This window comes from Branchiostoma floridae, chromosome 13 (assembly GCF_000003815.2).
Source record: "Branchiostoma floridae strain S238N-H82 chromosome 13, Bfl_VNyyK, whole genome shotgun sequence".
NCBI lineage: Eukaryota > Metazoa > Chordata > Leptocardii > Amphioxiformes > Branchiostomatidae > Branchiostoma > Branchiostoma floridae.
Window position 1 is genome coordinate 11,577,376 of NC_049991.1, and position 21,551 is coordinate 11,598,926.

General features: G+C 42.1%; 1 protein-coding gene across 2 annotated transcripts in view; it reads right to left on the minus strand.

Annotated features, from left to right (window-relative positions):
• Nucleotides 1-21,551, minus strand: part of LOC118428965 (neuronal acetylcholine receptor subunit alpha-10-like) — a 33,703-nt gene that overhangs the window by 10,031 nt on the left and 2,121 nt on the right. Inside the window, exon 2 of one of the 2 annotated variants that reach the window (XM_035839290.1) lies at nucleotides 19,512-19,564. The gene's annotated coding sequence lies outside the window, so the exon portion shown is untranslated. Of the gene's footprint in view, nucleotides 1-9,540; nucleotides 9,661-19,511; nucleotides 19,565-21,551 lie in introns of those variants that run through there. The other variant, XM_035839291.1, reaches the window with a different exon arrangement.

Consider the following 21,551-nt stretch of genomic DNA (forward strand, 5'->3'; position numbering starts at 1 on the left):
AATCAGCAACCCAGTACAAAAAGCCATGGCCAGCAAAAGTGTACTATGAGCTAAAAAAGGCCATAGAGAGCCTGCTATGGAGGCTAGTAGCGTGTGCAGTTATTATGGACCCTGCCCGTGGTTCAAGACGTCTTAAGCTCGAATTCCGGCTTTGCAGCACATACTAGTATGTAATGCGCGACACTGGACAGAGCTGCAGTCGCCTAGTCCTTATACCCCCCTCACATTATATACGATCTTCGGATGTACTTCGCGGTCGCAGGAAGGTCGGCTGATTTTAATATCTTAAGATGGTCTTGCGTATTTTTCGCCTAAAATCTGTCCCCCTCAGATATAAGCGAGCCTCGTGCGATCGACGGTGAATAAATCTATGATAATGAACCTCCCATGACCTCTTGCACGCGGACAAGGGAACACAAAACGTTCCTCAAAAAAGGCAAGAGATCAATAAATGTTGCTTATTTTGTTGTCGGAATCTTTTTTAATGAATAGAATGCGCGGGCATAATAGAAATGACACAAGAAAGGGAAGTGTGTCACAAAGCCAGCCTACATACTGCCACAGGGGCCACAATGTTAGAATTACCCTCACATTCCGAGAAATTCAATTTTTGTAAACAATCGGAAGTCGGGTGAACGTCGCCCGAACGTCGCCCGACTAACGGGCATTCGCCATCCGATTGGCGCTCGATGATTAATAACTATGTCTGTGCTCGCCTATCGGTCTTCAATCGTTGGATTGACACAAGACTATTGACCGATAGCCTTGCGAGGCACGCACGATTTGCACGCACGATATGCGACTCGGTAACGATCTCTACGATCTCGGAGATCTCCTGCGACTTGTCGCTTATGTTAAGAACGTGTTTCGCTGCACCACGACCGTCGTAAGACTCCTGAAAATTGCCGGCGATCCCTAAAAATCGCAAGATGATCGTGAGAACACCGGACGTCTTACTCACGAAAATGTCATTTAGAGCTCGTAAACTAGTCTTCCGATCGAATCGCGCCTAATGTGAGGGGGGTATAAGGATGGGGCGTTTATAGTTTATAGTTCATTGTACATGTCGAAAAGTGCTAGTTGAATTTCACTGCTACAATGGCTGCAAATACTGTGCACATGTGTAGCTTCTGTCTTCTCCGTCACGAACTTGAGTGAGCTAAACTGGCTCTAGGTCACTTCTACAGCCACTTTTTTTATCTCTCCACACGAAAGTAGAACTCTCCTTTCAAGTCAAGTCAAACATCCAGTGTCATTTATCTTCGGTAATGCTCTCTTACTGATATGTATGTCGGTTTAGTGGTTTACTTACTGACCATTCTTTTCACATGTTTGACCCAACATCTGAACCTTTAACGAATTAGGATGGGACAGACGACACGGCGAGTGTCATCACGCACTGTTGATGGGCCTGCCTGCAATACAACTCCAGGTTTTACAGCTCAGAAAATGACGTGTGGGCCTCTAACTGTGTAAAAACCACCGTCCACCCAATTACAGAACTGTAAGTACCACGGAGATGCAATAAGCGATAGAACATTGCCATTGGAGCAGGTAATTGCCACAGTTTTATGGTCCGACCTTTTGGTCGCTGATCTGAAGAAGGTTCTCCGGTCATTACTGCCCCTTCGGGCCCCGTACTGTTTAAACACCCTATCGTTACTTTTGTGGCCAATATTTTCTTTCCAACAGGCTGGGCACACCGCAGGTGATTTGTATTCACCAACCGGAGCGATGCAAATGTAATGAGATCAACGTTAAGAACGTTATGTCCATCGTCGTGTTGTGAATAGAGAGTAGTCAATAAGCATGAGCTGGGTTTCAAGTGATATGACCAGGATGCCAGGTTAATGACCTACACTCAACTGTACACTATTCACGATGTGCTTGTCTTCTGGTGACGGTACCGGTGTTTGTTTTTAGATTTCCAGATGCTTAATATTCAGATGCTACGGACCAATTCTGTCGCTTGATTATTAGGTCACAGCAAGTAACTTTTATGGATGACATCCATGCGCTCGTTAATTTTCGCCTGATTTTAGAAAAAAATATCTTCTTCAGAAATACTAGTATTCAGAAAGACCAAAATGGGTACATAGGCTGTGTTGTAACCCAAGACTTGTTGTATGTAGAATTGACAGAAGTGAGGTAGCCATAACTGTAGTTGCAAAAGTGAAACTTGCTGGATAGTTGTAACCATGGCACCAATATGGAAACCATGAAGGTAGCTGTCAACATAGGTCAACATGGTTAGAGTCACTTTCACCATACCAGTACATGTCTTGAATACAGGAATGAATGCCTTGTTGGCTGTGGTACCCTGTTTTGTCCCTTTAATTCTAGATATAACATTTATGGTGTCTTTTTTTTTTAATTTGCCAATTTTTCTTTTACCCATCTTGTTTTTTCGCATTATCTCATAATTTTTAAGTCTTCAGAGGAGGTCATTCATAGAATTTACTTGTTGTGGCCTAGCTACCGTGAACATGGAGGCAGTATTTTCAGTTTGTTCGTTTTTCAGATTTCTTCAGCCCGGTAACAAACTTGGACCCGGGCCATACCCGTGCCCAAGTTTGTTCCCGGGCTGCGTCGTTACCGGAGACTGGCAGGATGCGAAGGTTGCCCTAACCTGCGTCGACTGTTTTTTTCAGCAGGCTGGCAGTGCGTTGGTACATGACCAAAAGTCAAGACCCTAGGATGGTATGTGTCCTTGAGCGGAGCATGCGCTGTGTGAAATGGACATGGTTGCGTGGGATTTTATCCAGAAATTCACTCAAAAGATTTCACGGAGATCCTAGCTTTTCTATTGGGGTGTCGGTCAACGAACTTCTTTGAAAGGTCAAAACTGCATTGATACAATCATAATAATTATTATCCTTTAATGAATCACGGAACAGTATCAAGAATAATATCAAAATCTTTTGGAATCTATTGTTCTATGTTGTCTCATATTTTTCCCTTTCAGAGGCCAGTCATGCTGCCCCAAACCTTGCCACAAGTATGCGGGTACAGTTACTAGTGAGTATATAGCTTCCTTGGTCAGACAGGCAACGTATACACACAGGGACACATCCAGAACAATACCTCCATTTCTCATGGAGGTAACAATTGACGGCAGCACCTGGCTAACAACAGGAAAAGTAGTTTTCACAATAAGTACTAGTGTCAAGCCAAACATTACACAATGTATTCCTGAGCTGGCCCATCACCAGACAATGAAGTCCGAGTAGTTGATGGTATTGACAAATCGATAGGAGCTCCCGGCGTAGTTAAGAGGGAGGCGACTTTGACCGTGGATCCATTCATTAGGCCTGCTGAGTTCCCCGCGTGACGGTTTACCATTTGAAGACTGTGGGGTGTAATTGGATCCAAGGACCCCCATTGATAACCTGGGCATGTAGTTTAATGTATGGCCTGTACCTGGACTTGTTACGGCTTCACTGGACTTAAGGGCCGTCTTTACAAACAGCTACTCGCGGGCCGTCTTTACAAACAGCTACAGGTAGATTTCGCCTGAAGTAGCTGTTTGTAAAGGATACGCTGGAATGAAACGTTGGAAAAGGTAATAAAAAACCCTGACACGTCACCTTATCAAACTCTAGTTGATTTAAAATCTCGCTAACCTGAAAATCTCATTAACCTAATAATTACTATTCAAGTACCCAAATGATGGTTGTTTTTCTGCAGAAAAGCCATCAAACGTATTTTTCCTCACATTAATCCAGCACTATGTATGCACAGGGCGCTGTTCCGCTCAATAACGCCGTGTACGATGACGCAGTGCCGACCGCTGGGTTTTGTTGTAATCACGTTATGTGTGCGCATGTACTCCACTGTCTGCGCTGATGATGAATGTTGTGATTTAGTGGGAACAAGGACATGTCCGGAACGACGCCGTATGGGGATATTTCTAATAAGAAAAAAAAGAAGAAAATAACCGACACTCCGACAGCCATTCTTTCCATGTGTTCCTTTTTCTACCGGGTGGAAACAGGTTTAGTCTGAAAATGAATTTGTTCTAGTTTTTGGTTCCACAGAATGCTCAAAACAATATTCTATTGCTACCACAGCAGATCAATATACGATCAAACCACACCATGGTGCCGTCTGTTTCGTTTTCTTTCATGTGGGAAGGGATTAGAAGATGCTGTAGTCAGAGAGTCGTTTTCTTCTGGCTCTCGGTTCCAATGAGTACTACAGGAACTAGTGATGAATGCTGTGATTTAGTAAGAACAAACATATGTCCAGAACAACCCCGTATAGGGATATTCGAAAAAAAAGAAGAAAATATCTGACATCAATTCTTCCTGTGTGTTCCTTTTTCCCTTGGAAGGAGACTTGCCGTTTGTAAGTTTGAAAGTGAATTTATTCTAGTTTCTGGATGCTCCGAACAATATTTCATAGCTACCACAGCGTACAGCAGATCAATATACGATCAAACCTCACCCGGGTGCCGTCTGTTTTGTTTTCCTTCCTGTGGGAAGAGATTAGAGGATGCAGTAGTTAGAGAGCCAGTTTCTTCCAGCTCTCAGTTCCAATGAATGCTTAAAACAACACTGCATTTCAGCAGATCAATCTTCGATCTAACCATACGCCACACCCCAGGTAGCGTCCCCCACTTCATAAATCACACTCTAACATGATCCATCTCTGTCAGAGCCGCAGCGTGATAGATGACTACCAGTTTTCTTAGGAGAACAGGTAGTGCATTACAGGTAACATGGGGATACTTCAAACCCATGCAGCATGGTTCTATAGGCACGAATCCTTATTTGGCATGTAGTCTTAGGTATCACAACGTTACAGGTAACATGGGAAGTCTTTTAAAACACCTATGCAGCATGGTTCTATAGGCATCCTTATTCGGAATTTAGTCTTAGGAGAACCGGTGTTACAGCTGCAGGTAACATGGCAAGTCTTTTAAAACACCCATGCAGCATGGTTCTATAGACACAAATCCTCTTACTCTTAAGTACTCTCAAATAGTCTTACTAGTCTTACTCTCTAATAGCCTTACTCTTAGGAGAACAGGTACTATTACAACATTACAGGTAAAACGGGAATACTTAAAACACATGCAGCATGGCTCTATAGGCTAAAACAGGGACACATCCTTATTTGGCATATGGTATCTCAGGTACAATAACAAGATGTATGTTGTTTTGCCTGTGTGTTCTTTTTCTTTCGTCTTCCTCCGCCATGAACCAATCAGAGCTTAAAACTGCAGTGACGACGGCACTGTCAAAACCCGAGTAAGTGTAACGTGGATAGAAACCAAGCAAATGTAGGGTGGTATTCTTTTTTACGCGCTATTGGGACCAGGTTAATGGTATAGTATATGGTTAATGACCTCGACAAAAAAGCAAGCAGATGTAAGATGGTCTTTGTTTACTCACACACACTACTATAAGACCAGCTTAATGGTGTATTATAATTACTGTAATTCCTGATTTTTCAATGTTCACGGTTTTCACGGTGACGGCTGTAACGTGAACTTATCATTACTGATAACAAATAAATCACAGACTTTTATTTACATGCATCTGCCCATACCGTGAACATTTAGTTCCAAGAACAAGTCAAATTTTCTCATACCGTGAAAGTTTGGTACCGAGAAGACAAAGTGAATTACATATTATAATTTCTAATGTCATAGAAGGCCAACGTCAAATCCAAGGTAAAAGAAGACGTGAAGGGATCGACAAAATGAAGAATCTGTCGTTAGGTATTCCATATTCTGTGTGCTCAGACATTTGTGCAACCTTTCTGACAACGTAAATTTCATAATCAAGGCAACTTTTTTTATTAGCACGCTCGCATCAGTTTGAGTGTTCCCAGATGATGTCATCCATACATCAAATCAGTATGGCCTCAGAAAAGATCAACTTTCTAGATTACATGTTACGAAATCTAATTGCGCGTAAACGAATTAGTGCATTTCGTCTAACTGGTCTATTGATCGAACTCTACATTCAGAGTCCACAAATTAGTCGTGTTTTGTTTTACAAAAAAAATGAGCAGTGGATCAAGACCTTCAAACTACAAGCTGGCAAAAGTAGATCTGAGTTTTTCTTCTCTACTCGGGAAACACTGATGAATGGGTACCTGAGATAAGTCGACATTGGCAAGAAGCAGTTAAAGCGGTGATGGAGAAAGACGTCGCAGATCTAGACGTGTAATGGGAGTTAAAGACAGCGAGTAACCCAGATAAATAATCGACAATGCATCTTCCTTACAGTGGCTTCTTCAAACACATTGTAGCTGTAGCTAGAGGAAATGAGAGCCCATAGGTGCTGATTATGGAGAAGTACTTTGGTAACGGTTACAGATCCCTGCCAACTAAATTACACATTGATCCCACTTTCCTCACTTCAAAGTTATCTTCGAGTATTTTGTCCATGTGGCTCTTTAGGGCACACAGTATGTCCCACCCATGCACTTAACATGATGAGTTCCGTAGGATTGAGTGCGGGGTCCCAGAGGACATGTTGAGAGGAAAACATAAATGGGAAACCAGCTGTAGACAAATATCAGGTCGCTGCCGAGGTGTAATGATTTCCTGGAGGAGTCAATTTGGAAGTGGCAAAATTGCACACTTATATCGACCAGAGTAAGAGAAACAGGCGCAGTGGCAAGCGGTATGATTCAATGACAATGTACTCCGCGAATCCGAGTATGGAGGTAACTTGCGGCCATATCCGTTCAACCAAATAAAGTTAAAGTTGTCCGTGCATCTGTTCAGACACTTAAGGTGGCGCCCATCTACATTTCTGTAACCCTTGGGCCACACATTCGTGCAAGTCACTACAACTGTAGTGCTGGTCCTCTGGTAGTGATGTGTGTTTAACTACCATACTGTTTCCCAAATGCTGAGTGATAAGCAGAGAAAGCAGCATGTACCATTTTAAAAGTCTTTGGTATGACTCAGCTGAGGATGAAACACACGACCTACCGAATGCAAGGCGAACATTGCATTCAGCCTAATATATAGTTTTGAACTAATTCACAGTGAATGATAAGATTTATGTCTTTCTATATAGAACACCCACCTGTACAAGTCACCGAAGGATATATAGTTAATCCTTCAACATGCCAGGCTGTTGATGATCGAGTTCCCATCACATATGACCTACAAAATACAAATGTGCCTGACAATATCTTCGGGCAGAAGAGCAAAGAACAATGGCATGAAACCCTCCAAGACACTTACCATTCAGATTTCCCCACCTTTTAAAAGCTCAACGTGTCACTAAAGCCCCGGTCACAAAGCGCGTACGATTCCTTGCGATTCCTTCCGATGCGCAGGATAATCGCAGTGCGACGTAAGTCGGAAGAAAATCGGAAGCAATGGTTTAAGTATATAAAGCCGTGGTCACAAAGCGCGTAGTGCATCGTACGATGAGGTCATAAGAGCGTGCCTGTGTCAATCGCAGTGAATCATAGTAAATCGGGGAGCGTCGTATGGCGAAAAATAGAGCTGAAATGGATTTTGAACATGTTCAAAATTTCGCTATCGTCGTAAGGTTTTATTTGCCCCCATAGCAGAGTTCATTACGGCAATTTTTGTCTACTGATGAGGTTATAGATTTATGATTTTTTAGTATGTTGTGATGGTTTCAGTTTTACCTGATATTGTCGATATTGACGAAAAGGGGGAATATATCAGTCGCAACTGCCACAGTCGCAACCAGAGAACAGCGCGTCACGCACAGGTGATGCAGACAATAGTTTGATCGCTTCATGCACGTGAGTTTATAATTAGATCAAATCTCAGCTCTCGTCGGTCTTGGCACTCTTGGGTCAGTTTACCATAATCGTAATAACCATGGGGACAACTCGAACATAAAGGCAGGCTCTATGAGTCGGAAATATATGATATAATGCTTATCATTTGATTTTTGTATGATGGCATCTTTTTGTTGATAGCATGCGCATATCATGATACGATCTTCGAAAGAGCCTGACACGTAGAGCCGGCAAGCAGGCCGAGATAACCATACCAGTACTCACGCTTGATTTGAACTTTTGCTTGTAATATTGTTGTCATGGTCTTTTTTTAATTTATTTTTACAGTTACGGATATTATAGGAAGGTATTTAACAGCTACGTCCACATGTTTGTTGGTTAAAGAAGCACAAAAGCGGTCAGACGGCTATACAGAAGAGACACAAGTGAAAAATCGTGCGACGCTGGAAAAATTTTGAACACCATCCGATGCGTTGCGATGGCTTGCGATGCTTACGATTTTGTTGCGATGTACTGCGCTCATCGTACGATATGCGGAATAGTCCATCGCAAGGAATCGTACGCGCTTTGTGACCGGGGCTTTAGTGGACTTCAAATTGATTCCAAGTATGTCGCATCCGACATCAGTTCCTGTTGATGAAACGCTACTTCTATCTATTCTGACGCCAAGGTTTTTCGGGAAATGACAACGTGAAAAGAAGTATGCTGTAGGGGCGAGACACCGCTCGTACGAGTCAGGGCTTGTTTAAATCCTCCTCCGTCTTCCGTGTTACCTGATAGCTACAAGGAGCTTTACAAACGTACTTACAATCATCCCACAAGAAAACGATACATCTGCGCTGTCAATACCGCCTTACGTAGAGAATTAGATAAACCAATGTAAGCTCTAACTTCCTCAGGTAGACAAGGTGTTAGGCAGGAAAATCCCACCGTATCAAGTATGACTATGTTAAGCTGTATTGCATGTAACCGTATAAATCAGGCTGAATTCTTTATTGCGTTAATGGATAATTGGATTATGATTAAATCGCTCACTAAAAGCACGTCAATCAACTTTGTGCCGGTAAACAAGCCCCATCGCGCATACCAGACATTGTGTGGTGACTGTAGTCTATTTAAGATGCCTTACTCCGCACATTTACTTGCCGGAATTTAAAAAGACATTGTTTTTTTTTTCGAAACGCATCACTTAAAATGTTCCAGAAGATGTTGTACTAGTACAGGACGACATTGTATTAAATAGATAGGTCGGACTGAAACCTCTGAAATAATCGTCTGTCTGTGTATACGACACACATCACAAAATATTCTACCGTTCTGGATTATTTCCTCAGCAGAACAACCATTGAATACTTCTAGAACCATTCTTAGAAAGCTAGAATACTAGAGGCATCTTGAGACATAGCAATTTCCTTTAGCTAGAAAACTCACATATGTCCTGTTCACATGGATGCATATGTTCAACAGTTCAAGTCCGTGGGAGTTCCATATTTACATCAGATTGGTTTGTTTTTGCGGCCGAAAAGTCGTTTGTTTGGTTCTACAGCTAGGCTGCACAGTACAAGTAAAATACAATTCTTCTCAGCAAACTCATACGGACTTAATCCACGCACTCGATCGTGCGCCGCTCCCTAACATTGCTCGGACAACTCTTTCCACGGGTACCTGTTAGCACCCGACTATAGACGTCGCAGCTGAAAGTAACGATATGAAAAAGGCGGTCTAAAAATCAAAGCTAGATATCAACACATCACAGCCACGTAGATAACTAAAGAATAAGTAAAACACACTTACTCTGAAGCACAATCCCTGCACCAGCCTTCAGACGGAGCCTTCAGACACAGTCTAGCGCGGCAGAAGATTCCCGCTCCAGTCAAGCTTACCTCCGGGGGCAATTGACTCGGCAAATGGGAACTCCCATAGCACCCCGCTGCATCGATAAGGAACAGGGTAAGCATTTGCGCCTGCTCAGCTGTGACCTCCAGTGAGAATGCCGACAAAACACAGCTTAGATCTTGCATGAACTCGTGATGTAACAAGAGTATGCATGTCAGATGCAATGTAATGGTAAAAGAATGTAGTAATCTTTTTGATTTCTTATGACCATCTTTCTGCTTGCCTTACACGAGCAATTGCAAGGTTTAACAACCGTTCTATGAACCGTCAACAACAATCTATTGAGTTGTTTCCTCAGTTCATTCATATGGGTAAAGTCTATACTGACGACATTGTGCAAACATTGCTTTGAAGAACATGAAGGTTAGACATCCAGGTACCTATAAAAGCGAGAAAGCAGTTACTTATAGTATATAGTGCAGGTAGACATTTCAGGGTAGCATCTCTGACTCTTGCCATGCGGTATGATAGTAAAAGAAATTATTATGATAAATATCTAGATTGAATTGAACTAGTACAGCAAAAGTTCCTATAATTTTATCAGCTCGGAATCTCCATGTAGCTAGCTGTTAATTTAGTTTGACATCATCGAACAGAAAGAAACGGCCGCAACGTTTACCAGTGACAGTGATGTTCGTCAGTGACAACATAATATGTGGTGTTTACAACGTGATACATGTCGATGTATGGAGCGACAGTAACCAGGAACATCACCGGGGACACATGATTGTGCCCAGCATGCCCCTGTGGACATGGTGGGGGCATTACTGACCATATTTCATACTCGCTATCATCCTGTGGCAGATCCTCTCATAACCTGAAGATGACCCAACAGCTCACTATTCACAGTGCCATCAGTGCAATTTCCGCCTTACACATTACCATGTAGAAATCAATACAGCATTTGCACATCAGCAGTTTACACGTAATTCCTCCACTTAGGGTAATGGGGAAAGAGTGGTTTTGTGTATTCAGACGTCAACACCCATAAGGCCTTTCCTTGAGACAATGTTAAGAAAACAACTGCTAACAAGGTTTAAGAGATTGGCGGAGGGCAACGTTTAAAATATTCATATTTAGTGGCCTGGAATTGATTACTGAATGATGTATGATCTGTATACAGGACCTACATGTGTCAGTATTCATTAAACGGGTTGTTTTTTTTCCGTTCCTGCCAAATGCCGTACTCATCGTGAACACGCGTGCACGGTAGGTTTTTCACACGTTATGTGCCACTAGTACAGTTACATAAAGCTAAGAGCACAACCCGTCGTACGTGCAATTTGCCCGTACGTTTTTTTGGGAGGCCACGTCCGCCACGTATTTCTGAAAACGTTCAGACTGTACAGGGCAGGCGCGTCGCCCGTACTGGCACGTACTCGCCCGATGGCACACAAAGTTTTGCCTGCACGTAAAGTTCTACGGCGTGTCTGTGTGCTCCAAAATCCGTCGGATTCCCTGCGAGTTCGGAGGCGGTACTTACCACCTACGGATCCCAAAAGATTGCCCACGTTTTGGCACTTAGACAGCAAGTATTTGCAAGTACGGCGAATTGTGCCCTTAGATTAATGACTGTTACATAACGTACTCAAGTTTGAGTGGAATTATGTAATCAGTATGGCGACTTCTGTCTGACCAAGTTCAATTTATGTCTATCTCTCCTGATTGCTTCTTCTCGTGAACCAAACCAAACTAATGTCATTTTTCTGATGACAACAGATAAAACCATAAGAAACACAACAATGGGGACACTGTCATTGGAAAATATTTTAAAAAGTTCAGCTGCAGTATTATAACAAGCCGCTAGAGGGAAACTTTTGATGTCTTGTAAAGACCTGCCCGCATATCAAATATCAAAACAATCCGTTGTAGCGTTCAGCAATTATCGCCCAAAGACATTACCTGGACATACAAAGGGTAGTCACTACAAAGACTCCGTTTCAGGGAGGTAACAAAAAATACATATATAGCCCTAACATGAAAATATAAAAACATTCACACAAAACTCCCGTACCGGTATATATATCATGTATTTATTTTATATGATATAGGTAGGCAGATACGGATCAGAATTACCATACTGATCCGGGGAATTGATAATAGATTGGCTCTAACCCTTCACAGATTAAGGTCTCCATTCCAATCGTAAAGGAAGAAAATATATTGGGTAAGGCCATTCAAGGTTAACGACGTTGCCTGAGGTATTTATTTCTGCCTTCCTGATATAAGTGGTTGTCACTGATGGTAAAATGTGACGTCATTCTTCTGTCAGAATGACGAGGAGCTCGGAGGAGTCTACCTACGTCTGCCGGGGCATCGTGGCAGTGTTTGTATAGTGATTCAACCTCGGCAATCTGGAGTAAAAATTACTAACTATCCATAATATAATTGCTGTCCTTGCACAGTATCGTGTTCTGAAACATCAATTGTTATCTTCAATTACTTTTCTGTTACCAAGCTAATAATTTCTACAACACAAATACAGGGCAGTGAGATAGAAAAGATTCCCCTGAACACACATCAAGACAAACAAACAGACAAAACCACGTTTCAGGGAGGTACTCAAGGGGATTGTTTTTGTTGCTATATCATCCTTTTGTTCTGTGTAGTTTGGAAAATGATACAGTAAGATAACATATATTACACGCTCCAAGGATTTTCTATACGATGTCAGAGTATCATGCTGACTTGATGTATATTTTTGGCCTGCGCAGGTGAACTCCACATTGAAGAATGGCCGTTTTCAGACCCATATTTCTCCTTCGACCTTTGGGCTGCAAAAATAGCTACCGTATCCGATGACCAATGTGAATCATTGTTTCAGCTCGTATGGTCGTCTCGTCCGAACATTACTGCGTCCGTACCCGTGTGCATGGCACATTTGACAAATGCCCAGCCATTCTATCCCACAGCTTAGGTACCAATAGTTGCAACACTGAGACAACTGACCTTCTACTCTTTGCTATTAATATGTCTCTGTGTGAACGGGAAACTGGGCTTGCTTATAACTCGTAGTATAGTGGGGCGGATGATTAATTCATGGTTCTACAGTATTTAGGGTTTCGTACTTAATGCGTACAAAGAGGAATTGTCAGACACCGATTCCTTTCATCTAAACCATCTTTATAACTGCGATCTAATACACTGTGGTTGGAAACTATTACAGAGTAACATTTGGTTAATTGCTTCTTCAGGAGTTTGATACTTTATCTCGCTTTTGGTAACATTCCAAAAGATTTCAGAGTAATGCAAAGTGATATCAGAGGTAAATGTCACAGTTCACAACAGTCCGGACCAACTATCGTCAACGTCAAATTTTCCAAGAAACATTTCCCGGTTTGTACGAGTCGTCTGGGAGGCCTGCCAATCATGCAGGCGGGAGGGTTGACCCTTTGATCTAGGCGCCGACTGTGTTCTAATTACCACATAGATGCTGGCTAAAGGCATTATACTCGACGCAAGAGACGACAAGGTGCATTTGATCTGACGATCACGCGATTACACAGGCTTTCCAGACTAATGTTGACGTTACAGACAGACTGAGTTGATTGGGGTGGCTACGAGAGGTCAAAGGTCTCCAAGAGAAGGCCATATACCCTAAGTCACAGTAAATCTAGAGGAGTTGCAAGGCCAACTTTTCTGTTATCGTGACATAACGTCCGGTTATCACCTAAGACATCATCCACCACGGTCAGAACACATTCACAGCAAATACATACATTGGTTGCTTGACTATGAACAAAATCCTCGCTTGAAGTGTTGAATCTTCACTCACAGTTGAGTCTCCAATAACATGCCCGTTGTGCGAACGTTAACACCGAAATATGGCCGACCCGCAACACACCTCCATTTGATTCCTCCAGAGCAGAGTACTGGATTCGACCTAAAATTTGACAGATTTTATCAGTTTCATATCTTTTTTTACATTCTGAGTGTTTGGACCGTGCTGTGACCAAACGAGTTGAAATATCGTTCGTACATGGAAAAAAGGGAACCTTTTAGGAAAAAGGAAACCCTTTTCCGCCTTGTATGTTAAGTTATTATTTCAGTCGTACTTTTACATTTTGCATGAAATTCCAATTTTTTTTCCAAATCCAATTTAGGTCGCTGCGGGGCCTCAGTGCGATTGCCGTCTAGTGGAATGGGGGTGTACAGTGATGCGGTATTGGGCAACCGGCGATTCCTTAACATATGCTAATCGAATCAGAACGCCTACACAGCTCTGCATCCTGCGTAGGTTCGGCATTGTGGTCATTACTACTGATGGCATTTCCATCTTGTGATCGAGTTAGCCTTGATTACAAGAGGAGTGATGTGTCCTTAAATGCCGTGTGTAAGTGCCAATCTCAACCACGCAAACGCACGATACGTAATGACGTAATTACATCAAGGACTTTGAAGAGCACTTAACCAGCATCGAGATGAATAAAAGACTGTCTAATCGACCAAATACGTCTCACAGTGGATCAATGGAGTAGGAAATGGTTCAGAAAATACCTCCCAGCAAAATAAACATTCATCCAGCCCTTTCATCAGCGTTATAGTTAATGACAAGAGTACATAACAAATACAAAAATGACATCATCTTGCTTTATTGTGACTGGTGGAAATGGGAGCCTGACAGATTTTTCGACAAAAATTTAGAACATATTGAAAGGGCCCACCGCACAGGGACCGGGCTACGACTTCGCTGCAACCTAAAATGGGTTTTAATTTCATAATAGGAATATGATGTGAAAGTTAAGCGTCAGCGAGGTTTCCACCAGGGTAAAATGAAGGTGTTAATCTTACCGAGCTATGGTTGAAACCTGACATATACAGCATCACAAATTTAAGAACATTGAAAGAGTACCATGTAAGTGGAGGTTAGTTACCACACCCTATCAACGTACTAGTATGTCACAATCGATTGTCTATGTTACACCACATCCCGCATAATCAAATTCCATGATTTAGAGCAGTGGTTAAAAAAACACAAGGTCTTGAGATGAATCCCTCGAAAACTGATCAATAAATGCACTGGTGATAAAAAACGGTGGATGGTCACGCCTCTCCGAACACCGTACCATGTACTTTGGCCCGTGTACATAGCCAAGTACCACTAGATCTGATCATTGAATAACGAACTGTTGATCAGATCTGTACAGACTCCCCGACCCACCAATACATTCTGGTCGTTAATCACATTTGGAGAAAACCAGACAGTGACGCATGTAGGAGGCGCCAAAACGTCAAAGCACGCAAGCAGAACGTTAGTTAAATGATCAGAGTAAGTAGAGTAAGTGGTTATTTTGTCTGTCCAAACTTGGCATGGAACTCACAGTGGTGAAGTCCAGATCTTATCACAACAGTAGCGCCTCGGACATGGCCATCTACACTACAATCATGAGGAATGATTAGCTGGTAAATGAGTATTCTTTACACGTACATTGCAGCTACTATTCTCTCGATCGTGCAACGCATTCAGGAACACCAGCAGAGGTGGAATACATGTATATTAGCTACATTACCTTTAACAGAGGGACCGCACTGAGGCCCAACGTTTGATCGTCCGCTCAAGGAATAGATAAAGAGCGCATTCTTAACATTTTGTGTGCCTTGGTGTCATTCATGTCACGCGTTTGTATCGTGGATCATATTAAAATCATGAAACCAAGGGTCACACAAAATCAAATGTGGTCACACACAGGTCGCCCTGGGATCGCCGTCTAGTGGACGCTATCACAACTTAAATGTCTTTGGTCTTGATAAACTCGCAATCGCTAACGAAAACGGAAGGTGCTACAAGCTTAAAGATGGGTACGTCTTATCAACTGCAGTTTTCTAACTAACTTGATACTGACACACGTTAAAATGACAAGAGTACACGGTGCATCTCCGGTAACGTTCTCCCATCCCTATCCGTCAATGTGTTATCTCACTGAAACAGAACCACTGAGCCTTCATACAGCTACTTTATATCAAGATAGGAGCCTTGTGATAGGATCTAAAGATTAATATCGCAAAGTGTTGTCGGTGACAGTCCCGTTGCACTTGTTTGGTGACCTTGCTGCCATCCCCCCGAGACCGAGCAATTTAAGTGCACTACAAATTTCTTGTCAATGTCAATAAAAAGAGGAATACACTCTATGTCTTATATGTTTTGTTGCCATTTTAGTTATGATTCTAAATGTTGCATAAAATTCCAATCATGCAGACAAGACTCTAGTTGTACACAATGTTTGTCGCAGAGATATCGCCGTCTAGTGAAAGGGTACCTGAATGGATGACATCTGCGGTCAAGCATAACTCATTGTTGACATGATCATGATATCGCCAGGATATCCATACTCAGTCCGTACAATAGTGGTCTAGATGAATTTAGTATTTCTTGGGTGACATTCCCTATTGACAAAGTGCATTTTTAACTGCCTCATGTAACTTTAACAGCTGCAAAAGAAGTTGGACGGAAGTCAAAGAACTCTAGTATCGACCACATCACAGACGGCAATGGCAATTCCAGCAGTGTTCACTACGGTAGCACCTTTGCATAAAGATTGCCAAGTCTAATGAGTGTACTGTGTATGTCTAAATCCCTGTCCATGCCGATTGTATCAGCAGATAAAACGTTTCGTTGCAAAGTTCAACGAACCACATTAATTACTGCCAACTCGACTGTTGAAAACGGTATGACGTACATCACTATGTTATATCATCACAACTGCAATTAGTTACGGAATCTTAGACAACAAAAGGGCGCCCGACACAAAATTACCATGGCTCTGTGAGCATTAGATAACGGTTGAAATACGTAACGCTGACTTGCAGGTACAGGGGAACTGCGACTTAAAGTGTTCCGCTGTAAAATAAAGTGATAAGGTATCTGGAAATCCAAAGATTTGTTTTACTGTTATGGCGTTCTCCCTGAGAGCATGGCCGGCATAGATAGCTTAACATTTGTTTTGTTTTATGGTGACTTATGGCCCTGCACTTAAAAGAAATGGTCAAGTGTTTTCCTGGAAAACCTAAGAGTTTTCTTGGAAAACCTAAGTCCTCACAAAAGTGAAGATATGCATAAAGATAAATGTTTGAGGCGATACTCATGGCGCATAGCTTTAGTATATGTGTCCCTGTCATAGCTAGGTACATCACCTCTTCCACTGAAATGATTCACTGCAATCAAACAGCGTCACATTGATGACGCATAAAGCGACCATGAATGGCATGATAGACGCAATATCTGTGGCGGACCTCGGTAACTGAATTATCCTCCCGAATTATGTAACATGGAACATATCCAGATGGTCTGTCTCCGTCTGATTTGATATTTTGACCTTGGATTGTCCTTGGATTTCCTTACATTGAACTTGGATCTCAATTTATTTCTCTATTGTGGGTATGTATTTATTTATCTTTGATATGTAAGATTGTTGTTTTATAGTCAGCCTACCTTAATAGCTGCATTAATGTGTTTAAAGGACCGCAGGAAGCTAATTGTGGATTGGAACAAAGCCATAGACCCTGATAACACCGATGGAATCCGCGGAATTGTATGCATCCATATTCACGACTCTGCACATTATGAGCTCTCACACGGTACTTCAGCCGAAGTCTTAAAAGCTGACAAATTGGACAAGAGTAAAAAAACTCTGGGTCGTCAACCGCATCGTGAAAGAACGACAATGACATACCGGACTGATATCAAAAGTGCCGTTGCAGAAACTCTGGGTCGCATCGTGAATGAACAATGACATACACTGAAAAGTGCCGTTGCGTATCTTGCATTATGTAAGTCTAAGTCCCTGTTGAATATGTGATGAAGTTAGGAAGGAATCCATTGATCGCAGTTATGACAAATTGGACAAGAGTCAAGAAACTCTGGGTCGCATCGTGAATGAACAATGACATACGCTGAAAAGTGCCGTTGCGTATCTTGCATTATGTACGTCTAAGTCCCTGTTAAATGTGATGGTATTTGGAAGGATGCTACAGAATCTATTGAACGAAGTTCTCTAGTCCACTACGGTAACTGAACTCGACACTGCGCACCCAGTGGTATATTGTCACGACTTCAATTAGCTTCAGGTCTTTGGACAAAGAAAGGAAGATCCACAAATTTAGAATAATTGCTCCGTGAACGTCACAGATACGGTTGAAAGCGCAATGAGACATTGTGTCAATCCGGATTATGTTTCCCTGCAGTACCAATTACAAAAAGTCATTAAATGTAAACATTACAGTAATCGTTGTAGCCAGCCCTTTTCCAAGAACGTGGGCTGCACTCGTTCCTGTAGCCAAAATCGTAGCTCTCTAATTATTGGCAGATAAAACCGTCGACAGTTCAAGAATACATAAAAACAGCCTGGGTTCTTCCGTAAGGCTTAGGTCCCATTTCCAAACCGGGTCCCGGCCGGGATGTTTGCGGAAACGAAACATAAAACTTTTCATGAAGGAATATACACAAAATATGCTCGTGACATTTTTTGAAATTTACGTTCTGTGTCTTTTGTTGCCTTTTTTATCATATTTTTCGTCTCCGAAAACTACCCGGTCGGGCCCCAGGTTTGGAATTGGTACCGAAGCCTACTAAAGGCCCTAATGATTGCATTACTAGCAGAACAGTCCCATTGACACTGACCAGGACAACAATAACTCTAAAACACTCACCATGACTTTCAAAAGGAGATGAACTTCAACAAGTATTCTAATGAGTTTGACTCCAACCCTTTGTACTATTCAGCTACACAACAGCTTATTTTTGCTTCCAAATATGTGAGACACAATCGCAACTATGTACATGTATAACATCATCGATTTTTATTAGGCATGTCTACTAAACTATTATAATAGACAGCTTCATCAGATTTACATGCTGTCGTCATTGACTCTTTTCCCCATTTGGTTGGACTTGCTGTAATCACATTGGTGTCTATTTCATGGGGTTAAAGTTCAGGAAATAAATGGAATTATTGATGCATAGTTGCACATTCTCTGCATTTGCCCTTGGGCCGTCCGATCGCAGCAACAGGAGATACACATTATCATTAAAGTTCACAAGATAAGATATATCGACTACATTGCCGAGACATATAAAAGTTTTCCTTATATGCCGACATGATGTTTCTGCTCAGGTGGAGTGCGCTCAGGGATAAGAGCGCTCCTTGCGACTGAGGCCTGAGATGCACAAAATCAGTTAGCTCTATGTGAATGGTTCTGGATCTGGAATGGATTTGGAAGAAAGGTACTGATTAGGTTAGGAGATATTAGACATTTCGGTAAACTGACGGCTAAAATTAGAGTTTACTGATATGATGAAACGGCTAATCATGGGTCTTGAAGTCAATGTCAAGGTGAGTAAGCTGATTTCCTTGACAAAGATATCAATTTAGCTTGATTGGATATTCTTCCCGAAAGGTCAGAGGGAACTCGCCTCTAAGTCACGACAAGACACGCTAAGATTGATATCAAGTCTTACACGGACGTACGTGGGCCGTACCAGGCCGCCAAAAGGTCGCGACCGGCTGATTGGTTTTGAGTCTTGTTTCAATCCAGACGGATGTTCAAGACTGCTGTGCGGTATCATTAGAGTCACTAGCTATGGATGGAAATGTGGAATTGGGTAAGGGTTCAGATTCTACTTAAAAGAATCTTCCAAAAGTCGTTGAAATACTAGCAAATATGAGACACGAAGGCTCATATCTATGCCCATGATTTTTTTTTTCAATTCTTATCAAAAGGTGCGGTCGCCGTGAGCATGTGGAATTATGGCACAACTTGCATGTCAGCTTAAACTTTCACTGGAATCTTTTGAAAGTATTTGACTATACCAGTGTTCAACAGCAAGGTAATACAATACTTCATATTGTTCACACAGAAAATTGTGTACTCACATTCAGTTCATGCACGTCCTCACCATCCTCCCAGTGGCTGTCAGTATTGTGTTCTATGAGAGACCAGTAGGAAATGATTTGGGACCGCTCGTCAAACTAGGGCAAGACGAAATGCATGGCTGGTCAATCCAATTATTCAGGATTGTGTTGACCATTACCACCAGGATTCCTCAGCTTGTAGGCACAGAGAACTAGTTGGTAGTTAGACTCAGCTATCGACTGTGTGACACAGCACTAAACTGTTGAATAACTGTTTAAGTTCCTGACTGAATTAATACACCCAGAATAATCTAAATGAGACTTGCATCATTCTATAGAAAACATTCAATGTGGTTTGCTTTCATTCAGACAAAGCAAAATGGGCTTTAATGGCCTATACCTAAATTGGATCATTTGCCTTTTGGTCCTTATCCTATCCCCATTATTGTGTTCGCCCGTAAATATTAGCATCTTGAAGAGATTGCTGCGGTAGAGAAAACAAGATCGAAATTTCATTAGGAAAACAGAATTGATCTGAGGTTGATCAATACAACAGTGGAGTCGGCGGCTTGTTATCGCCAGGACCTTCTGGAAGCACGGCTTAAGGTTGGGTCTCTCAGCATCTGTTAGCCAACAGGAGTCAGACAGTAAATCGGTACAGACTACAAGTATGACTATGAATCAGGTTAGGTAATGGTACATGCTGACTCAGCGTGTTCACAGATACAACCATAGAGAAAACGAAAAACGCAACTAATCCTAATGTAGCTTCTACTTAGGGTTCACAACTTTGTTCCCCAGACATGAGCATTACGTACACCCTGGTATACTACTTCTACATCCTATCTAAATATATTAGAAACCTGGTACATCAATCGCGTGTATTATGTAAGTATTAGGAGTAAATCTAAAGTTTGAAGATAGCGTTGCGCAACGCCCGAGCCAGAGCCAGAAGCAACCGTGTGGCTTAGATACTAGTAGTTGTTATGAAGAAGGAGGTTTCGACACAGCATGACATTACCCAGGACGGCATGTGCTGACATTTTACTTCTTCACGGGCCAACGAGTCGGCACCGTATCGTTCCGCAGCACATTGCATTCCTGGGCACACACTGGGTCAGGTCAATATACAAACTGAATATATACTGAAGCAAGTTACATCTTGTTCTGGCCTCCAACAGAGTTTTGCTAAGGCGTTTTCAAAATTTCGACGGAAGTTGCACTTTAAGAGAAGATATGCCGGAGATGTCACTGTGGCTGTAATTGATTTTACATTCTCAATGCAAAGCTCAATTGTCATAAGAGTGGAGAGTGACTGGTCGTCTGGCTCGAAGTGGAACTTGTGTAATCTTATTATCCATCTTGTCGCTGTGAAATATGTTGGGAACATGCCAATCCATGTTCTCTTGTTCCGGGCCTCGTGTATCATGTAACCATCCCCTGCCGCTGTAACCGATTCATAATCTCCAGACACGGTGCATGCGCCCTTTTCCCTCACACAGTTAATGGCAGATTTTGAATGTCAGAACTTATTTAATGTTGGCACCCTGCCCTTGTATTCATTTACAATCGAGTATCATAGACCTTTGAGCCTTTATATAATGCCGCAATATATCCATCCGTCCCGAAGGGGCAAATATAGTCCATAAAGAGACAACATATTCTTTCACGAGCCGATAAGGAATTAGTTTGTGGTTAAAGGTGAAGGATATCCTGTGAACAGATAACGGTAACGGTTTCTTGAAGATCAATACCCTTCCGTAACACACAGTCACAGCTGGAGTTTGTATTGAGCTCCGTTGTCTGATCGGAATCTGCCTGAAGGTCCTGTAAGTTTCGTAATTCAACAAGGCTGTAATTACAGTGGAGGTTAGGCGATGCGTGTGTGGCCATTTCGGAGATGTTAGACACATTGAAACATGAGTGGCAATCTGCAACACAGGCAGATCAAGACAGACAAAGGTAGCTAGGCTGATTATTCGATTCTTTGTAGAAACTTTCTAATCACGTGCACCCCATTCTGAGATAGTCATTTCACAGCATAATCCCCGCCACTGGGAT